Below are 18,649 nucleotides of genomic sequence, written 5' to 3' on the forward strand. Positions count from 1 at the left end.
TTCATGTCTCCCAAACTTGCTTGAATTTTTTGAAGAAGTAACAAAGAAGGTTGATGAGGGCAGAGCAGTCTATGTGATGTATATGGACTTCAGTAAGGAGTCTTAATAGGTTCCCCATGGGAGACTGTTTAGCAAGGTTAGACCTCATGACATACAGGGAGAACTAGACATTTGGATACAGAACTGGCTCAAAGGTAGAAGACAGAGGATGGTGGTGGATGGTTGTTTTTCAGACTGGAGGCCTTCTGACCAGAGAAATGCCACAAGGATCGGTCCTATACTTTTTGTAATTTACATAAATGATTTGGATGCGAGCAAAAGAGCTATAGTTCGTAAGTTTACAGATGACACCAAAATTGGAGGTGTAGTGAACAATGAAAAGGGTAACCTCAGATTACAACAGGATCTGGACCAGTTGGGCCAAATGGCTGAGAAGTGGCAGGTGGAGTTTATTTCAGATAAATGCGTGGTGCTGCATTTTGGGAAAACAAATCTTAGCAGGACTTATACAATTCATGGTAAGGTCCAAAGGAGTGTTGCTGAAAAAAGAGATCTTGCAGTGCAGGTTCATAGCTTCTTGAAAGTGCAGTCGCAGGTAGATAGGATAGTGAAGAAAGCATTTGGTATGCTTTCCTTTATTGGTCAGAGTATTCAGTACAGGGGTTGGGAGGTCATGTTGCGGCTGTACAGGACATTAGTTAGGCCACGTTTGGAAAATTGCTTGCAATTCTGGCCTCTTTATTATCGAAAAGATGTTGTGAAACTTGAAAGTGTTCAGAAAAGATTTACAATGATGTTGCCAGAATTGGAGGATCTGAGCTATAGGGAGTGGCTGAACAGGCTGGGCCTGTTTTCTCTGAAGCGTCGGAGGCTGAGGGGTGACCTTATAGAGGTTTACAATATGATGAGGGACATGGATAAACTATATAAACAAAGTATTTTCCCTGGGATCGGGGAGGCGAGAACGAGAGGGCATAGGCTTACGGTTAGACGTGAAAGATTTAAAAGAGATTTAAGGGCAACCTTTTAACACAGAGGGTAGTACGTGTATGGAATGAACTGCCAGAGGATGTGGTGAAGGCTGGTACAATTGCAACATTTAAGAGACATTTGGATCGATATTTGAATAGGAAGAGTTTAGAGGGATATGGGTCGGGTGCTGACAGGTGGGACTAGATTGGTTTAGGATATCTGGTCAGCATGGACAGGTTGAAACGAAGGTTCTGTTACCATGTTGGACATCTCAATAAGTCTGTGACACTATACCTAGCTCAGACTCCAGGCCAGACAGCACCGACAATCCAGACCTCACCACGCCCAGCCTCCAGGCTGCACAAGGCACGGTCTCCTGGCTGCACGGAGGCCAGTCACCCGCCTGCACTGGGACTGGTCTTCTGGCCACAATGAGCCCAGTCTCCACACCTCACTGGGCACAATCTCCACTCCACACAGGACCCAGTCTCCAGACTGCACTCAGCCAAGTCTCCACACCTCACTGGGCCCAATCTCCAGACCACATAGGACTCAAACTCCAGACCACACCGGGCCCAATCTCCACACGTCACTGGGCACGGTCTCCAGACCGCACTGCGCCTCTTCTCCAGACTGCAATGGGCCCAGGTTCCAGGCAGCACTGTCCTTTTAGGTTCCCAACCTCGCTTCTCCGCGTGAGCCTCCGCTCTGGATTCACAAGCTCCATTCACACCAAAGTAACTAGAAGAATTAAAATATTGATAAAAAATGCTTCAGAAAACTGAATATAAACAAGATGCACAAAGAGCCGGGGGAGCAGAGGAGCGACATCCATTTTTAGGACATTTCATGGCTTTTTTCCTCTTCAAAATGGACTTTGGAGTCTCAGAGCAGTGTCGTCCGATTCCTCGCAATGTCGTCCCTGAAATACTAACAGAAGGAAATGAACGTGCCATTCCTGGCCTGTCGGCTGAAATTGGGATTATTTGAGTCCTTTACAATCCATTCTCACGATGATTTGGAAGATCAAGAAACATTGAACATTTGAGGAAATGCCACTGAATTCATCTCATCCTCTTCCAAAGTGTTTGACCCAGCGTGACCTGGAGATATCTCTACTGGTGTGGTCTGCATGGTTCCCATTGCTGGACAGATATCTCCTCCATGTTTACATATCAATGCTCTGCTGTGGTCTGCATCGCTACCCTCGTGGGACAGGTATTGAGTGCAGATTTATAGATCAATGCATGTTGTGGACTGCATAGCTCCCCGTGCTGGACAGCTATCTTTTTCGGTTTATGGATCAATGCAATGCTGAGGTCTGCACGGCTTACAGTACTGTATAGATATCTAGTCCAGGTTTACAGATTAATGCACTGCTTTGGTCTGCACGGCTTACAGTACTGTATAGATATCTAGTCCAGGTTTACAGATTAATGCACTGCTTTGGTCTGCACGGCTTACAGTACTGTATAGATATCTAGTCCAGGTTTACAGATTAATGCACTGCTTTGGTCTGCATGGCTTACAGTACTGTATAGATATCTAGTCCAGGTTTACAGATTAATGCACTGCTTTGGTCTGCAAAGCCTCCCGTGCCGCGCAGATATCTATTCCGAGTTTATTGATCAATGCACTGCTGTGGTCTGCCTAGCTCCCTGTACTGGACAAATATCTGCTTCGGGTTTGTAGATCAATGCACTCGCGTGGTCTGCACAGTGTTGTGCAATCAGCGGATTTCTCGGTTATACCAATCAGACCTTGATCTGCACAGTGCTCAACGCTGAACATATACCTCCTCTGCATTAATGGTTCTCTGTGGTGGATTGAGAATGCGATATAACTAACCATTTCAACAGAAATGGCAATACCTTCACTTCCCATTTTTGTGATTGAACCCTCCATCTCTCACTCCATTAATGTTGCAGCCTGACCATGCATTATCCATTATAATGGTGAATACCCACTATCCTGGCAGCAGTCACAGCTTCTTCGTTCAGAAGCAATCAGCCATTCCCATCGTCTTCGAGTCGTCACGTAGAAAGAAAGGATGGCCTGTCGACTAAAGGACATACCCTTCATTCACGTCTCCAAACATCCTCAACCTCACCACCCCCCACCCCCAAACAATTACGTCAAAATATCCCGTGTGTACCCAGAGCAATGGCGTCACTGGGAACATCAGGGAGCAGAACATCAGTGAGATGGAGCATCAACTCCTATGTCTCAATGGGCAGAATGAAAGCCCCCTTACACACTGTAGCATTAAGTACAGTAATCTATATCAATTTATGTCATCTACAGCCTTTCACCTTTCCAGAACATTGACAGGTTCATGGTTACCCACGTTACATTCCAGCTGCCAAGTTGTTGTGTATTGCTTTACAATTAGAGACTCTCAACCTCCACTTGATAATTTCAGTTCCTGATCATCTTCTGTAGAATCTATTTCTCAAAAATTTGAAATTTGTTGCAAATAGTTGAGGCCTCAACACTGGTCACTGTGACACTGCAGTAGTTAATTTGTGTAAAACTAATAAAGACTGATTTATCCCTATATTTTCCCAACTACTAACTCAGTAACCACTCCTCCTTGAATCGAATTTAACAGCTTTGAGAAGCTGAATATCCCCTTCCATTTGCGATGTAACAGGTATGTGAGATGAAAAGATCTGCTCCAATTGCTGAGTGACAATGTCGAATGGCTGAATGGCCCCATTCTGTTCCTGTTTAAAACACTAGCTTGCTTCAGTATACGTATAGCTGTTAATGGTGTTGAACAGTTTCGAAACATCAGTGCACCGCCCTCTTCTGACACTATGATGCAGTAAAGGCCATTGATGCTACAGCTGCGCATAGAATATCGTCTCTCATTGGATGGCGAGTTTCCATTTGCTCTGTCCTTTAGAGGTATGTTCTACTTCGTGGTGGGCAGTATCTTCACTATGAGACTAAGTCTTTCCCTTTGGCAGGTCTGTGTGTTGGATCCTCCTATATAAACTGTTTGGAACAGATCCGACTGTGTCAAGTAGTTTGTCGAGATCGTTATCCTCTTTCTGATTCCCCCAAATCTCCCCACAATCTGGCTGCTGTGTATTTAAGTCATTGCCCCGTTCAGTGAGTAGTGGGCCTGTGGCGACACTACTGATAATGGACTTCGAAGTCCCACAACCAGAGTGCATTCTGTATCCTTGTCACCTTCAGTATTTCCTCCGATTTCTTTTCAACATAGAGAGGAATTGAGTGATGACGGAGGGGTGGCATGGAGGGCTGGAAATATCTGTCAGGAGGAGATTTCCTTGATCATTTGTGACATGTTACATTGATATTTACCGGATTCTGGAATCAATGTTGGGAAATTCCAGTGTAACTCATTTCCTGAATGTGTAACACGGTGCTCCAACCAATTGTGGGTCTGTCCTGCCGGCTTTCAGAAGCATTATACAACTGGCTTGATTCTGTGAGTATGTTCATGTCACACTGTTTCCTGACAGGGTCAATTGTGGAATAAACGTGACGATGGATTAGGAAACAATAGTTTTAAAGGCACTCCATCTGAATGTGTGTTGTATTCTCGAACGAGACGGATGAAATCAATGCATACATTGAGGAAAATGGATATGACTTAATGACATGACCCAGACATTATAACAGGGCAATTAATATTGAAAACTGAATAGCCTGAATATTTTACAGCTCCAACATTTAGTCAGAACTGAAAACGATTTAGGAGGAAGTTGCTCAATAAGGGAATACATCTGTACAATCATAAAAGAGAATCTTGCATCATTCTGAACCCAACGTTCTCCGAAACATCTATTCCTGACATTCCTCGGAACATTCTGTACCTGTCATTGCCGGAACATTCTATAACAAACATTCTCCTGAACATTACATCACCGACATTCCCCAGAACATTCTGTACTCAACAGTCCTCGGAACATCCTGTACACGACAGTCCCCAGAATATTCTTTACCTGATATTCACCAGAGCCTTCTGTACCCGAGATTCCCAAGGACATTCTGCATCCGACATTCACTGGAACATTCTATGCCCGACATTTCCTGGAACCATCTGTACCCGACATTCCCCACAACATTCTATAACCGACATGCCTTGGAACATTCCATAACAGGCATAGTCATGAACATTCTATACCCGACGTTTTCCAGAACATCCTGGCCCTGACATTATTTGTGAACAGCCGGACGTCAGTGAATTCAAGAAAAGATAGATTCCGTTCCAGGGAGAAAAAGACACCTTTCCGAAATCCCATCATGCAGTAGAAGGGAGAAAAAGTTTTCACTGCTTTTATATTTCTTCACGACAGAAGATGGGTCACAACTGAGACAAAAGACGGAAATTTCCAAACTCCTTTTGCCCTCTAGAGACTGGGAGATAATCCATCATGACAGCAACGTTTTCAGGTTCCGTATTAAGAAGTGAAAAGAGGTGACCTGTGTTGGATCGCGAGTCATCAAGTTTGTAGCCCCTCCTTAAGATGGGCTTATGCCCGAAACGTCGATTCTGCTGTTCCTTGGATGCTGCCTGACCTGTTGCTCTTTTCCAGTAACACATTTTCAGCTGTGTAGGCATCTTATCGAAGCCAAATGTTCTTATGGATGTGTTTTGGGGAGGGAGGATTTCTTGCGTTTTATGACTCACTTTTGCAATTAATTCAGACGTTCCCATTTGTTATTCAGTTTCAATTATTTAAATAATTCTCTGAATACAGTGATACATTTGAAAATTTCTCTGGCTCTTCAATAACACAGCCTGCAGACTGATACATAACCTTTATGTTTTCCTTCCTCACAGTTAATATAGTGACGATCTACGTCCTGCTTTATAAAGATTGTGGATTGTCTCCATGTGTCAGACATTACCTGTGGGCCATGGCAGTGGCAGATCTACTGGTCATTATCCTCGATCTGATATTGAGACACATTCCCATTGTTTATCGGGGACAGTTTTATTTCCTGACGTACATCCCTGTGTGTAATATCCACGCCGTCCTGCTTTATGCAGCCACTGACTGTTCAGTTTGGTTCATCGTCACTTTCACCTTTGATCGATGTGCGGCCATTTGTTGCCAGAAGTTGAAATGTGCAAAAAGATCAGCTGTGGTTCTGGGAACAGTGACTGTGCTGAGCTGTTTAAAGAACATATTCTGGTATTTTATGCTCACATCTCAGTATCGGCTTATGAACGCCCCCTGGTTTTGTTATGCAAAAGACGGGGTTCGATCCTCCCGTGTCTGGGCCACGTTCGAGTTCCTCCACTACATTCTAACTCCAGCTCTCCCTTTTCTCCTGATTCTACTACTCAATGTTTTCACCGTCAGACATATTTTAATGACTTGCAAAGCCCGCAGGAGATTCCGGACGCACATAAATGGGGACACTCAGTCTGACACTGAAATGAGAAACAGAAAAAAAATCGTCATTTTGCTGCTTGTAATCTCAGCCAATTTCATCCTGTTATGGTCAACGTTAATGGTGTTTTCTATATGGTACCGGATGTATTGGATTGGGTACTGGTCTGTGTATCTCCATAACTATATGCAGCAATTGGGCTTCATGCTGCAGCTCCTCATTTGCTGTACAAATACCGCGATTTACGCTGTGACCCAGAAAAAGTTCAGACAGCAGCTGAAGAATGTTTTGAAATATCCAATTACCCAAATTTATCAATCAACCAAATTCACTCATTAATCAAACCATCCAGGATTTCCTCATTTCAGTTCAGCGTTTCAACAATGAAACAGCATGTCGCTATGGTATCAGACTGAGGGTAACTCTGGATAAAAGCAAATTACTGCGGATGCTGAAATTTGAAACCAAAAGAGAAAATGCTGGAAAATCTCAGAAGGTCTGGCAGCATCTGTAAGGAGAGAAAAGAACTGAAGTTTCGAGGCTAACTGACGCTTTGTCTCCTTACAAAAGTTGCCAGACCAGCTGAGATTATCCAGCTATTTCTCTTTTGGTTTGAGGGTAGCATTGGTTTGTAAAACCTTATACCACAGGGGTTTAGATGGAAACATTTCAGTGCTTCAATCAACTCAATAGCCAATGAGAAATGGCACCATCCCAAAGACTATATCTATTACCTCAATTTATAAACAACAAAAATGTTCATTTGAAAGTGACAAAAAGCAATGTGGGCGACATTGTTATTTCCCTTCTTGTTGAGAAGCTGAGTGGAGACAGACAGATTCAGCCATTCGTTCTGGTCCTTAGAGAAATAACGGGTCCTTGGCCTGAGCTCAGCAGTTAAGGTGAAGTCACACTGTCCTTTCTTTCACCTCTGCCTCCCCCACGCCAAACTAGCCTTAGGAAAAATTAACCTGTCCACCGCATTCCCCCAACTGCAGCCGACCGCATCCATCCTTCTCTCTCCGTCACCCTGTCTCCCGCATCCCCCCTCGCCTTCTGTCCCCTTTTCCTCACCCCTTTCATCCTTCTCATTTCTCTCCCTCTCTATCTCCCTGCACACTCAATCTATACCGCACTCCCTTTCACTCACCCTTAACCCCTGCTCTCTCTCGTTCTCATAGACAAACCGGTTTCTCCACTCGCCGCCACTCTTCTCGCTCCCCTCACCTTCTCTTTCACTCTCCTGCTGATTGTGTCTCCCTCGCTCATTTTGCTGTCTCCCACATTCTCCACCTCCTCTCACATCCCTCGATATCTCTCTGTCCTCTTTCTCTCACCTTGCCTCAACCAAGCATCTCCACTTCCTCTCCCGTCTCTGGGTCAGTGAGAGAGGGAAGAATCAGTGAGGGACAGTGCGACAGACGGAGAGAGAGGTAGGTTCAGTCAGAGGGAGAGTGAAGTAGGCAGGGGAGGAGAAAGAGAGCGAGTCGGCGGGAGAGGGCAGGAAGGAGAGAAAGTGAGAAAGAGAGTCAGGCAGAGCCAGCGGGATGGAGTCGGACAGAGCAAAAGAGAATTGCGAGTCAGACGAGGGAGAGGTGCAGACAGCAGGAGGGATTGAGGGGAAATGAGAAAGACAGTGAGGCAAAGGGAGACGCAAAAAGTGATTAGGTCAAGGAAAGTTTCAGACAGAGAGGCAGGCAGGAAGTGGGATGGGTGACGACAGAGAGTGGAAAGCCTGGGAAGAGAGAGTGTTGGAATGATCGGGAGAGATCGTAGGTAGGGCGGGATGAAACAAAATGGGAACAAGGGAGACAGATTGCGAAAAGCGGGATAGAGAGTGAGTGTGGGAAGAGGCAGGAGAGTGGGAGATGGAGGGGAGGAGAGAGGGAGAGAGAGGGGAGAGGGAGTCGTGAGCGAGACGGAAGGAGACATAGGAGAGAGGGAGAGGAAAGGGGACAGACAGAGGGAATGAGACAGACAGAGGGAGGTGGGAGAGAGAGTGTGGGAAATAGGAGAGTTGGAGAGGATAGGAGGAGAGTGGGACAGGCAGATGGAGACGGCGGGGTGGGAGAGCGAGAGAGGGATGGGGAGATATCGGGTGGCGAGGAGAGAAAGAAGGGTGAGATAGTGGCAGAGAGAGAGAAATGGGAAGAGAGGGGTGAGAGATGAGAGAGTGGAGAGAGGAACGGGAAGGGTAGAGAGAGAGGTAGAGGCGTGGAAGCAGGGGCATAGAGAGGAAAGAGGGCAGGAGAGAGAGTGAGGGGAGTGAGAGAGGAGTGGAGAAGAGAGAGGGGAGAGGTGGGAGGGTGCGAAAGAGAGGGTGTGAGAGAGGCGGGGCAGAGAGTGGGATGGGGAGAGGGGTAAGAGAGGTGATCGAGAGAGAGAGGGAGGGAGGGGAGAGACAGAGGAAACTGAGGGTGTAAAGAGATAGTAGGAAGAGAGGGATGAGAGAGAGAGACAGAGACATTTGAGTCGAGAGAGCAAGGGGGTTTGGGAGAGAGTGGGGGAAGATAGAGAGTTAGGAAGAGAGTGATTGCGCGGGAGAGTTTGTGGAAAGAGAGATGGGAGAGGCAGAGTAGTGGGAAAGAGCGAGTGGGTCAGATCAGGAGTGTGTGGCAGACAGCATCTGGAGAGAGAGAGTTGGGGAGAGACTAGAGGAGAGAGAAAGAAAGTCGGGTGGGAGAGCGGTTGGAGGAGAGAGACAGTTTGGATGACACAGATTGGAGGGGAGAGTGTGAATGCTGGAGAAAGAGTATGGGTGTATGAGAGAGCAAGCGATAGATTGAGACTGGGATGAAGACGGTGAGCGAGCTTGGACGGGAGAGAGTGAGCGAATGAGTGAAACTGTGAGGGAGGGAGCAATCCAGATTTGGAGCGAGCGGGAGAAATTAAGTTAGTGAGCCTGTGAGGGAATACATTGACAGAACAACTGAGACGGGTAAGGAGGGGTCAAAACTCGGTGGGATTGAGCGAATTAACGAGTGAGAATGGGAGGGAGGGTGGGAGCGACCTGGGTGGGACAGTGTGAATGAACAAACAAGATCGGGCAGGAGGGAGCAAGTGACACTGTGAGGGTGGGATTGAGTAAGACCGCAGGGGAAGTATCAGGCGAATGAGTGAGACAGGGAGGGAGGCAAGGGGCGACTGTGCTAGTGAGACTGGGAGGGAGGCATCAGGAAGTGAGCAAGTGAGACCAGGAGGGAAATAGCAGGTGAGAAAGTGAGTGGGCGAGAGCGGGACAGGGGTAGGAGGGAAGCGAGTGATTGAGACGGAGGTGGAGCCAACTGCTGGATGAGTGAATGAGGTGGTGAACGAGTGAGATGAGGAGGGAAGCGGTATGTGTGTGAGCGAGTGAGAACGGGCGGCAGGCAGCAGGAAGTGAGTGTGTTTAACCGGGAAGGAGACATCACACGAGTGAGTTGCTGAGACTGGGGGGGATGTTGCAGGTGAGGAAGCGAGCAAGTGAGACCGGGAGGGAGGCAGCAGTGGAGTGAGTGAGTGAGACGGCAAGGAAGGCAACAGGCGACGAAGGGAGTGAGACCGGGAGGGACGAAGCAGCGAGGAGCCTGTTGATACCGAGAGTGTGGCGAGTGAGCAAAGGAAACCAGATAGGAGGCAGCAGGTGAGTGAGACCAGGAGGGTCGCAGTAGGAGAGTGAGTGAGTGAGACCCTGAGGGACACAGCAGGTGAGACCAATACGGATGTAGCAGGCAAGTGAGACCAGGAGAGAGGCAATAGGCGTGTGAGACCAGGAGGGAGGCCACAGGTGAGCGAGCGAGTGAGATCAGGAATGAGGCAGCAGTCAAGTGAGTGAGTGAGACTGGGATGGAGGAAAAAAGCGACTGAGCGAATGATATCCGTAGGGAGGTTGCAGGTGTGTAAGCAAATGAGACAGGGAGTGTTCAGCACTCAAATGAGAAAGTGACACTGCAACGGAGGCAGCAGGCGAGTGAGTGAGTAAGTGACACTGGGTTGGGATGGTGGGAGCGAACTGGGTGGTAGAGAGCAAGTGAGCGGGTGTGACCGGGAGAGTGGGTGTGAGTAAAACCAGGAGGGAAGGAGCGCATCAGACGAGAAGAGAAGGATTGAGTGAGACAGCGGGGAAGGCATCAGGTGAGTGAGAATTGAAACTGGTCGGGATACAGCAGGCAAGTGTACCAGTGAGGCTAGGAGGGAGATAGCAGGAGATGGAGACAGTGAGACCAGGAGGGAGGCAGCAGGTGAGTGAGCGAGATCCGGGGGGAGGCAGCAGACGAATGAGTGAGACCGCGAGGAAGACAGCAGGCAAGTAAGTCAGTGAGACTAGGACGGATGAAGCAGGGGACGGTGCGAATGAGACCAGGAGGGATGCAGCAGGTGAGTGAGCGAGCGAGACCAGGATGGAAACAGCAGGCCAGTGGGTGAGCAAGTGAAATATCGAAGTAGGCAGCTAACGGAGAAGGGTCTTGACACTGAGAGGGTGCAAGCAGACGAGTGAGCAAAGGAAGATGGGAACGAGGTAGCAGAAGAGTGAGGAAGAGAGTCTAGGAGGTTTGCATCAGGCAAGTGAGAGGGGAGACCCTGAGGGGGGCAGGAGGTGACTGAACTAGTGAGAATGGTTGGTTGAAGCACGCTAGTGAGGGAGCTAAACAGGGACAGAGGCAGCAGTGGAGGTGGCAGGGGAGACCAGGAGGGAAGCAGCAGGAGAGTGGGCGAGGGATAACAGAAGGGAGACACCAGGCGAGTGAGTGAGTGAGGGAGCAGGCAATTGAGCCAGCGAGTCAGGGAAGGAGAGAAGAGGTGAGCGAGCAAGATGGAAAGGGATGCAGCAGGCGAATGATTCGGTGACGGAGGCAGCGGGTGGTGAGAGATTGAGACAAAGTGGGATGCAGCATGTGAGTGAGCAAGTGTCACTGGAACAGAGGCATCAAGATACATCATTAGTGAGTGAGTGAGACTGCGAAGGAGGCAGGAAGCGAGTAAGTGAGTGACATCAGGCGGGAGGCAGCAGGGGCGCGAGCGAGCGAGACTCTGAAGGAAGCCTCAGGCCAGTATGCAAGCGTGTCAGGATGGATACGACAGGCGCGTGAGGGAGCGCGTGAGGCATGGAGGTAAGCATCAAACGAGGAATGAGTTGAGACCAAGACGGTGGCAGCAGGTCAGGAGTGAGACTGGGAGGGATGCAGCACTCGAGTGAGCAAGTGACACTGGGATGCAGACATCAGGCGAGTGCCAGAGTAAGACTGGGTTGGGAGGGTGGGAGCGAGTTGAGTGGAACGGAGCGACTGAACGAGTGAGACAGGGAGGGAGGTAGCGAGTGAGACCCAGAGGGAGGCAGCAGGTGATTGAATGAGTGAGACTGGGAAGAAGGCAGCAGGCGAGTGAGTGTGCGTGACCACGATGGAGCCAAAAGGCAAGTGAGTCAGCGAGTGAGACATGGACGTAGGCAGCAAACGAGGAGTGAGTTTAGACTGAGAGGAAACCGGGGAGGGAGGGAGTTGCCGAGTGAGCGAGGGTGGCCGTGATAGATGGAGCAGCGGGGGTGAGTAAGTGAGACCAGGAGGGCGGTAGCTGGGGTGTGAGCGAGGGAGGTCATGATGGAGGCAGCAGTTGGGGTGAGTGAGGGAGTCCAGGAGGAAGGCAGCAGTCGAGTGATCTTACTTTACATTCAGTCTTATTTAATTCGCGGCAACTTTTGTCATTATCACGCCTACCCCCACCCACAGGAAGTAGTATACCCTGAAGTCTGGGCAGCCTCTAAAACAGAAAGTGGGACTTGCAAGAATCCCAGCCATCACTATTCCTGTTATACATAATTCCACTTTCCCCTCAACCGCAACACCTACTGAGGCCAGAAGCTGAAGCTGGTGTTCAATCTTTTATTGAATCTTTCTTACAGCAAGGCATTCCAGTCCCATGCCATTCTCCCGCTGATATAAGCATTTTGTTCTCGATTCCTAAACCTGGACGTCCTGAATGGTGACTTGTTGAAGATCTTTGTGAAGTAAATTAAATTGTTGAGCCACTTCACCTTTTCGTTGCCAATCCTGCTACATCTCAGTTAATGCCAAGAATTTTACTCTTGTTGACCTCCAACATGCATGTTTTCAGATTCCTTTGCTTCCAGACAACGAGTACCTTTTTGTCTTCACTATTTAAGGGCAAACCATATACGTGGACCCGCATACCGTAAGGATTTGTTCACTCGCCCAGGCTTTTTACAAAGGCCCTTCACGCCCAACTGATATCAGTTAAATTTCCTGAAGTTTCTACCCTAGTTCAATACTTCGATGATATCTTTCTCTCTAGCACTGACTTCCCTACCTTACTCAACCATCTCCACTAATTTTGGCTAAGTTGTACCCCCCGCAAAAAAATGTTTACGACGATTCAGAAAGAAGTCCATTTCCGAGAAATTCTCATCTCTGAAGCTGATCGACGTTTGACACCTGAACATATTGTTCTTATGCATTGTATTGCTTCTCCGACTATCCCAAACGGATGCGGTCGTTTATCGGTCCTGCCAATTATTGCTGATAATGTACTCAAATTAACACGAAATTTATCTCCCTTGTCCTCATCTAATGCCCCTCAAAAGTATGATCTCACTCCTGAACACGTACAAACCATTACGAAACCTCAAACTGTCTTCTCGTAAGCTCCTACATTAGGCCGACCTTTGTAGGATCACCACTTCCACCTCGATGTTGCCATCCTGAAAAACATTGCTCCAGCTGTTCTTTCCAAACAATATGGCACCTCATCCCGCCCTGTTGCCTATTATTCCCATTACTTTGGCCCTCTTGCTCAAGATATGCTTTGTGCACTGAGATTCTCCTAGCTATCCATACCATGTTATTGGCTGCCTTCAACAGAAAATTACATCAAACTGTAAATGCCACTACCTCCCATTCTATGGTGTTGTTGCATACTTCTCAACGACGTCGTCACCACGCTGCAACCCGTTTTCGTCACTATGAGATCTCATTGCATCAGAAACCGCTTCTCTCTTTTAAATGCTGATCTAACAGCAACCCAGCCTCATTGCCCGAACTCTTGAATTGCCCGAACCTCCTCATGACTATTTTGATATAATTCACCTTGCTACGAAGACACTGACTGCTATTTTATGAATCAGGATATTAGTAATTTAGATTTTCCGCTTTTTGTTGATGGCTCTTCTTCTATCTCCATAGAGGATGAACACATGTCAGGATATGTGATTGTAACTTTGTCTCAAAGGATAGAAGTTATTGCATGGATCCACCCTGTTCTGCCCAAAGGGCCCAGCTCCTTGCTCTTACTCATGTCTGCCTACCTGTGAAATGCAAGCCAGTGATTGCTTACACTGTCTCCGCTATGCCTTCGGATGGGTCCATGATTTTGGTCAACTCTGGCAACAGTGGGGCTTTCTTCCCTCATCGGGAACGCTTATCCTTAATGCTACCGACGTTGATAACCTCTTCCGTGCAATTCAACTTCACTCTCAATTGGTAATTAGCAATTTCTTTGCTCACTCCTCTGATGCTTCTGGTGTCATTGAAGGCAACCATGTCGCTCAAGCGGCATTTAACAAGGCAGCTGTTGAACAAAGAGTTATGGTCACTCAAGTGACAAACATGAAACCAAAGGAAGATCGTCCTTTTGCCGTCTCTGATACCCTGACCATGCCTGACCCACCGCAAATATGGACCCATCAGGCGGACGCCTCTGATGAGGAAAAATAAAGAGGGATGAATTATGGTTGTCATGAAAATCATTATGCTGAACGTTGGATTACGCCGGTAGGATAGATATGTCTGCCCAATTCGCTTTTGCCTATTCTAGTTTCTTATGTCCATGCACATATGCATGTAGTTAAGGAGGGAATGGGTGGACAGAATGCTCCAAACTTGGTGAAACTTCCACCTGCAAGAAAAAGGAAAACTTGAAGCTGTAAATTGCCTAATTTGTCAAAAGCATAATCCCGGGAGGGATATACAGTGTCCGTTAGGTGAACACCCTTGCCAAGTGTACCTTTTGATAGTATCCAGTTAAATTTTATAGAATTACCAAGATGCCACGGTTAAAAGTATTGCTTCGTGATATTTGCCGTATTTCGTAGATTGGTTTTTAGCTTATCCCTGCACTGATAATACAGCAAAGAAGACCTGTAAAATTCTTCCACGAAAAGTCATACTCAGGTTTGAATGCCAGCAACGGCCTCTTTCGATAATGGCTTCCACTTCTGTGTGCAGCTGAAGATGAATGGTATTTTAACAGGCATCGCAAGTGAGCGGTTGCATAAGGGGATGAGTCTTTATCATGCGTTGTACATCAGAATGATGGAAGTGTGAGCAAACCAAATATGCATCGGAGAGTTGAGCTTGAATAAAGAAGCCATGGGCAAAAGAAGTGGGAGTATGGGTTCATAGTATTTTAGTCTTTCTTCACCTTTCCAGCTTGTCTTGCTCACTACAGTAGCAACTGATTGCAGAAACTGTAAAACGTTATTCCTGCCTGTGTCGGTCGGTCAGATAGGAGTAGGTTCCTTTGAGAAGGTATAGGTTTACAGTCTCAGAGCAATAGATGACTTGGGGTTATTTGATGTCCGTACTATGTGTTCATTTTGGGAGGTGAACAGACACACATTTCAAAATTACAGTTTTTTTTGATGGAGTGGATGAAGTCATGGAATCTTGCCATCTCGTGACAACTGGCATTGATGTGTTCTGAGCGTTCCAATAATGTCGAAAGTGATGCTCCGATTTGCAAAGTGAATAGCTTAAATGACTTTCAGCTGGGCAGCTACATTCATACTTCTAAGAGCATTGGTGCAAGTTTCATGGAGTTAAAAAATCTTCTTTTCAGTTGCAGCAGTGGGGCATTTAATACATTGATCACCATCAGAGCATCCAGACGCATCAATTCCACTGCCATTGTAGATTTGATTACATTGGCATTTTACAACTAAATTGTCGGATTTGTTTCTGCAAGTGGCATTCGGGTGTCGAGTGGGACACTTTAATTTTCTCACAGTATCAAGGGTAGTGTTGAGAATCGCAATAGGGGTAACAAACTGGGTAGAAGTTAGCAGAGTGGATGTTTTGATTTTCTGCTGTTTCGTGGTCATCGGGTTGTCTTGTAATGAATGGTAGTGATGCCTGCAGTGATCGCAATGTTGGTAGGTGATGATACAGTCGTCTACGTACAGAAAAGAGTCACTGATGAGCATCTAACGGTCTCATTGATTCAAATGTGTCATCCTCCAAAGTATCGTTTATATTGACAAAACTAATTCCCGTGACGTTGTTCAGAGCAACAAATGTACGTACCACCTTTGTAACTTGGCCATTTCATTAATTAGCGTTAACACAAATTCCATTCATACAGTCACATTGGAGTTTTTGCCAGTCGAGGATATTACAGATGGGCAGATTACGTCTGTATGTATTTGGGCGCATGTATTTGGATTGGGTTTTCGTCAGATGATTGCACTCGTACTAACACTACGATTGTGGCAGTAATAAAAGCTTTAATATTCTTTTCAGCCGCTTGTTGAACGTTCTTTTAATTTAACTACAGTTTCTGCTGTCAGAAGAATTTGATAAGGACATTTCCAGCGAGGTCACAACTTTTCCAGATTATTGTATTTCAATAATATGTAGTCAACAGGGTAGAGGTCTTTAAACTGTGGAGCTCTTTTTTCTTTCTTGTATGGTACCGGATAGGCTTCTTTGACCTGTTGATGACAAGACTAAAATGCTTTGGTTAGCTTTATCAGGTACCTGTGCAATACTTCTGCCATGACGTGCACAGGAACAGGATATTGGGCCATCAATGGTGCAGATCAGGGAGTCCTCAGGGGTTTTCCAAATAGTAGTTCAGCCGCCGAGAATCCCGTCTTGTTTTCTGGATCCTGATTCTCATATTAAGAAGAGTAATTGGGAGTACATGCAGAAAATTAAGGCAAGTTGCCTCTACCATCCTTGCTAAACGATGCTTCAGATTCGATTAATTCCAGATTTCCTCCTTGCTGAAGATAGAGACCCTTGTTCTGTCATTGACCCACAAAGTTGCACCTACAGAGATTACTTCGCTAAAGACATGACGTATTACACAGATGGTTTCAATAGAATCGGTCAAGACACAGTGAAAATACGTGCCCCACCATCTTGCGACTCATAAGGATGGAGTTCAATCTGCTGGATATGCTCACTGTGCGGATGTTCCGTGTGGTACGCAATTATTATCTTTGGTTTCATCCTAGGTATATATTGTTGTCCACTTATTCATGAAATGGACCGTGCATTGCTTTTCGCTTGAGCCAAAATAGAATTTTGTTAATTGAACTTTGCACACTCCTGTACTTCCATATCCGAAATATTTGTCATGATCAGGTATCTGTCCGACCCTGCTCTTCCAGACGATAACTCGCCAGAAGAGGCACTCGATTTGTTAAAAATACAAATGGATTGAATGGTTTAATCGCACTGGTATCCGCTGCATTGTACTCATGAAATGATAAACGGAGGGAATAGTAAAGTTGGTAGCCTCACACATCTGCTTCAGGAGATGCGGGTGTTATGCATAAGCCAGTCCACCCAACACATTCTTAAGCAGGCAGCCCAGTCCATACTTATGCAAGTGGTTTCGCTAAGCGTACATTGAAAATTACCCGGAGTATGTTAGCAAGCTTGATTATCAGGTTTTAAAACAGACAAAAAATTATTCATACAATTACCACAACGAAACACAAAGAATAGAATAAAGAACCCCGACAGAACTCAATCTGTCCAAATGAGAATTAACTATGCTGCTCTGAGTAGACACAATTGTCCCAAGAATCAAACTCCCCTAAAAACACTAAAAATGGGAAGAAAATGTTTACAGTTTGAATTCGAAAGGGCAAAAAGAGTGAGAGAGAGAGTCTGTTTCCACAGACTCCTGACTATTTCTGGACTGAACTGCTCAGCTCGAGAGCTGACCACACAGATCACTTCGAACACTTGACCACTTCGATCTGAAGTCTCCTCCGGTTACATACAAATAAAAAGGCTTCTCAATACTCTTTCATCTCTGGACCAAACAAATCATCTCGGATCCAGAAGCTATAAACGACCGCTCTGAAAGAAAACAATGACACAGTATCGATGATAAAAGGAATAGTTTTTATTTTCAAAAAGGACCAGCTCTGTCACACCATCTCCTGAAAAAATGAACCTTCACTATCAAAAGATGGCTTCAATTTTAAAACGCTTCAAACACCGGGTTAGGATAGACTATACTAACCATGAACATGCAAACATGCATAACCAAATGCAAATTCAGGTCGTGGCACACTAGCCACTATAAGTCTCCTTCTCGATTCGAGCCTCGACAACGCATCTGCAATCACGTTTTCACGATCTGCCACATACACAACTGTCAAATTGAACGGTTGCAATAATAAGCGCATCCAGCCAGTCTGGATTTTTTTCACAAATATCAATGGGTTATGATCGATATATACGAATGTCTCAGATGCATTGCTGGTAATGCAAACAGTGAAATTTTGCAATGCCAACACCAATTTTCAATTCTCTTTCTCCTCTATTGGATGTATTTTTATGAAGGTTCAACTTGCTGGAAAAGTACCTGATGGGTCTTCGTATTCCCTCGTCATCGTCTCGGAGGAGCTTGGCACTGAAACTTACATCGTGGCATTAATACCCACCTGGAAAGGCTTCATCTATTTCCGGGTGGCTAAGCCCGGAGCAGTGGCTAATATAGTTTTTCGGCTGTCAAATGACTTTTGACAGTCCACTGAAAGGACTTACTGTACTTCCTTGACAACATATTATGTGGAGCAGCCACACTGTTACGGTTCTGCAAAATCCAGTAATTCCCAGGAAAAATAGTACACTTTATTCGGCGACATTTCGGGAAATTCTCAATGACTTTCGTTTTTGCATCCCTTGGGGCTATTTGTCCGTGTCTTAAAAACATGATCCAAGAAAGTGATTTGAGTTTTAGCTAGGTTTACCACAAAGCCTGCCTTCTGAACTCAATCAAACAAATTCGATAAATGCTGTAAATGTTTCTTATTCAAGCGACTAAAAACCACTAAGTCATCAATATAAAAAACACAGATGGGTAACCTGGCAATGACCTTATGAGTCAGTGTTTGAAGTGTGGCTATAGCGTTTATTTCATACCAAACGGCTGGACTTTGAACTGATATAGTACATTTGGCGCTATTAAAGCCGAAATTACCTTCGCTGAGGTAATTGCCAGTCGTCCCTGAGCAAATTCGACTTAGAAATGCAAATTGTTAGTCCCACGTTTTTGACACAGTCCTCCA

Source organism: Chiloscyllium punctatum, chromosome 43, assembly GCF_047496795.1.
Source record: "Chiloscyllium punctatum isolate Juve2018m chromosome 43, sChiPun1.3, whole genome shotgun sequence".
In the NCBI taxonomy this organism is placed as follows: Eukaryota; Metazoa; Chordata; class Chondrichthyes; order Orectolobiformes; family Hemiscylliidae; genus Chiloscyllium; species Chiloscyllium punctatum.